The 4,171-nt window shown below is 46.0% G+C and overlaps 1 long non-coding RNA gene across 4 annotated transcripts in view; it reads right to left on the minus strand.

Moving 5' to 3' along the window:
* Positions 1–1,564: 1,564 nt before the first annotated feature.
* Positions 1,565–4,171, minus strand: part of LOC116394402 (uncharacterized) — a 15,382-nt gene continuing 12,775 nt past the window's right edge. For all 4 annotated transcript variants that reach the window (XR_004213458.1, XR_004213457.1, XR_004213459.1 and 1 more), the window contains one exon: positions 1,565–3,257. This is a non-coding gene — a long non-coding RNA (uncharacterized LOC116394402). The remainder of the gene's footprint in view (positions 3,258–4,171) is intronic.

The following is a 4,171-nucleotide window of genomic DNA, read 5'->3' on the forward strand; positions in this document are numbered from 1 at the left end:
AAATCACACGGAACGGCCTACCGGGGGCGCATTCCTGCATAGCAATGACGATTCTGAGGAAACCTGTGAAAGCGGCAGCGGTCGAGTTCGTTGACCTTTGGACGTTCACCAAAACCCCCACTTTTGATTTGGTTTATGGATCCGATCTGATCCGAGCGACATTAATGTCATCGCGGCGCCATCTTGGAATCTGATCGCAGCCATTTTGTGCTTCATGTCGAACGGTGGCCACACCCAAACCTCCAATGAGAGCGGCTCCTTCAGGGTCGCTCAACACATCGAGCGTAATGGAGGCTCTTTCCTCTTTTCTTCTCTTCGCCCTCACTAACCCTTTATTTATTTTTTCAGCACGAACAAGCTATAACGTAGACTGTGATCCAACATGGCCGCAGATGACAGCCCCGGTTGTACGCCGTCACTCCGGCTCGCTCCACGGTGCTTAACGCCGACACTCGGTTCATTAAGGCCCCGTAGTGCTCGGCTAATGCAACTCGCCTCTTGGCAGCATGACAAAAAACAACTGTGAATCAGATTATGAGGCGCCGTAACGCCGCCAAGAAACACCGCGGGCCGAAGGGCGAGTTGTCGCCCGCTTGCTCTCCGGATGTTAACGCCGGGGACATAATGTAATTGCTTAATAAGAGCGCTGTAACATTTGCACGGAAGCTGCTGTTTATGTGTACGACGGCTCCTTTTAACGCGCGGCTGTAAACAAGAAGGAGGAACGGCTCGGGAAAGACTCCGCCGCCACGCACCGACGATGCAGACACCCGAGGGGGAGGAGGGGAGGAGGGCTGCGTTAAAAACCTCTTTCATTGAATTACACGAGACTTCGTCGTAAAAGATGGAGGGGGGGTGAATGAAAACCTGTACTGTAAAAGGGTTACATTTCATTTGTTTTACAGTGGGATCGCCCGCTTTTACATGACAATGCTAATGAATTGCGGGGGGGGGGGGCCCATATGTCGAACGTTGGCGCGTTCGCCATATGTGGTGTCAACACCGGGGCTGCACACGCGGGTGAGACGGAGCTCTTTGTTTCTCCCCGGTAGGACGGCCATGTGTGCCGATGCATTTTTGGGTTTATTACTCCTCTACACGACAATAATGAGGTCAGGGTTTTTCACTACTGGAGCATCTTAGTGCCGATGAATACGCTGATGAAAAACAGGACGGAGCTCTGCTGTTCCTCTCGCAGCTCGATGCCAAACACTCCAGGAAATAAACCCACATCCCTGATGGTGTTTTTGGAAGATTGTTTGATCTCAGGGGGAATGTTGATAATCTTTTCATTTGGCTGTAATATTACGCTGGAGCTGAATCACAGTTGATTTCTCTGTAGACGTTACTGACGCCAATAAAAAAAGGGAACACATTTGAGTAAATTTAGATTTTTGTCTCTTTTTTTAAATCGTCGTGTCTCCCTTAATAGTTTCTTACATTTATGTATTTCACTGAGTTACATCACTATAAGATTTTATATTTACTGCTGGATGTCCAACCTTCCCATTGATGATCTCATGCACGTCAAATAGAAGAAGAAAGATACATGCACACCAGCCACTTCTTTCCCATTGTTTTCAATGTAAACCTTTATTACTATTCCAACACATTTTTCCATACAAAGGCACATGTGGTGAACACTCATCCGCAGCCATTAGATTGCACAACACAAACAAGGCTGCGCACATAAAAAACAAAAATAGCTACATGGAGGCGTAGCTCAATAGATATGTTTAATCTGCATTTAAGAAGAAAAAATGAGATCTTAGTGCAACCGATTTAATTATTTCAGACCACAATTCAGGGTTTTTATGCCCCTGGACTTTTTTTTTTTTTTTTTTGCTAAAGATTAAGAACATAATTTCAAGCTTATCCAGGCAGATAAGTAATTGTCTTGAGCACTGGGATGTGCATGATTATCAAAAGAATACATTTTCTAAATTAGGCCAAGATAGTCTCCCCCTTGAATCAATTGCAAAAAGCACTGCATAGACATAAGATTGTTTAAAGTAATATGTAAAAGATTTGCATAGATTACCAATCGTAATAAAAGAATTTGCCACTTCCCGAAAAATTAATATAGAATGAATTAGGCTGCGATAATACTTTGCTTTATTGCACTTCTGTGTGTGTGTGTGTGTCTGGGTATGTGTGTGTGTGTGTGTCTGGGTGTGTGTGTGTGTGTGTGTCTGGGTGTCTGTATGTCAAGGACAGGATATTAAGACAGTGTTTGAAGCTGATGTATTTGTCATGTCTCTCCCGGCGATGCAGGTTAGCTGCTGTGAACCAAACTGCTGCGTTTTAATGGCGCGGCGTGTTCTGTATACACGCAGCCCACGAGCCCCACTCAGCTACTTCCTGCTCACCAAACACACTTTGAATATTAAACGCGCCGGTCCACGTTTACTCAAGACTGGCTGCACAGTCTCACCAAAGTCTGTTAAGGCTGCGAATATGAGATTCGATGCATTATGAAACTGAGCTGTGTCATTTGTCACACACACACACACACACACACACACACACTCTGACTGTAATATCTGTATTAGCAACAGGAATGTAGGCTTCTCAAAAAACATTTTTCTTCATCTTTGAAGCCCAAAAGTAAGAATCCAGAGTGAGGATGAAAAAGGGGCTCCAAGCCCCAAAAAAAGAAGATAAAACAGTTGCATAGAGTATAAAGACGACAGCTCACTCCTTCGCCACTGTGTCAGCCGACACACGGAGCTGTCCAATCGCAGTGCAGTATTATTCACTGCTGCCGTGGGTCTCACATTCACGTGTCTCTGAGTCCTAGCAACTACAACAAAAAACAGGAACCCAAGAAAAAACGTGGGCGACGACTCAACAAATGAGACCTACAGTAAGTGAAGCCTATATGTTAGCTGAAGATGCTTTATATTCATGTCTGTTGTTGTTGTACATATACTAAGAATAATAATTACAAAGTGCCACACCCTCAAGAGTCACAACACTTGTGGAGCAGTTCGTTCTCAAGCTGCTGATCGTCTTCCCCCCATAGTCACAGTCCACGAGGCGTTCTCAGCCAGTCCTGCTGGGGTCAGATGATGCGTCACACGGCTGCGACGAAAGAGGTGCGGACGAAGCGGCGACGTTTCCAAAGTCACGGGCAGGAATCGTGCGCAGGAATCAGCCGCCGTTCTTCGTGTTTGTTCCCGGCCCGAAAAGGAGACGTCCCGCTGTCCCCGCAGTAGTGCCGCTTCAGATCGCACCTCGGCTCCGACAACATTCACCTGCAAAGAGAAAGATGACATTAAGATGGGGGCGTCGACTCCTGCGGGTTTGAAAAGAAAGTTTACTTTAAAGAATCGGTCACGTTACAAAAAATCTGTAAAAACTTTGTAAATAGAGGTTGTAAAAATGGAAATATTACGTTTTTATCTTTTTAGAGATGAATGACGTATATGACTGTGTTATTGCGGTGAAGAAAAAGTAACAGAGCAAAAAGTGACCGAACTGCTTGGGGTTAAACATGAACAATAAGTGACGGGGACATTCCTCGTGTGTCCTAAATCTGGGCCGAAGTAAGCGCAGCTCCGTGTACCGGCTGAAGGGAATGTGGGGGGCCAAAGTTGAAAGGCCTTAACAGGAGCCTGGTACGCTACGAGCTGCTAATACAAAGAGAAAGCATGTGACGCACCCTAAGCTAGGCTGAGTTGGACTTCAAACCCCACTTTTTTCTTTTTTTTACATTTTCAAGCAGCTCAGACAAGCAACTTAAAATATTACGGCGGGTCACTGAGTGCAGAGTGAACCGATAACGCAGCCGTCCAGCTTAGCAGCAGAAACCAACAACCATCGTGCTAATTAGCATCGCCTGAGATATGAGCGAGCGGCGTGTTACTCTTGGCATTTAGCACAACGCCCGTTGTTCAGAGCGGGTGCACTCAGGGCCAGGGAGGAAGGGAGGAGGTGGGGGAGGGGGGTGTAGTATAAAAGGTAGTTTCGGGTATTGGTGTCGCTTTGACTTATTGGCATCATGGTCTTGTTTTGTTGAGAGGACTACAGTGAATAAGCTTGTTAATGGTAAATTTACAGCCCCAGCATGTGGCCTAATAAAACCAGGGGATAGAGGGGATGATGAGAATGATTGCGATGTTGTGTGTGCGTGTGTGTGTGTGTGTGTGTGTGTGTGTGTGTGTGTGAT

This window comes from Anarrhichthys ocellatus, unplaced genomic scaffold, assembly GCF_004355925.1.
Source record: "Anarrhichthys ocellatus isolate YVR2014 unplaced genomic scaffold, GSC_Weel_1.0 scaffold39, whole genome shotgun sequence".
Lineage (NCBI taxonomy): Eukaryota > Metazoa > Chordata > Actinopteri > Perciformes > Anarhichadidae > Anarrhichthys > Anarrhichthys ocellatus.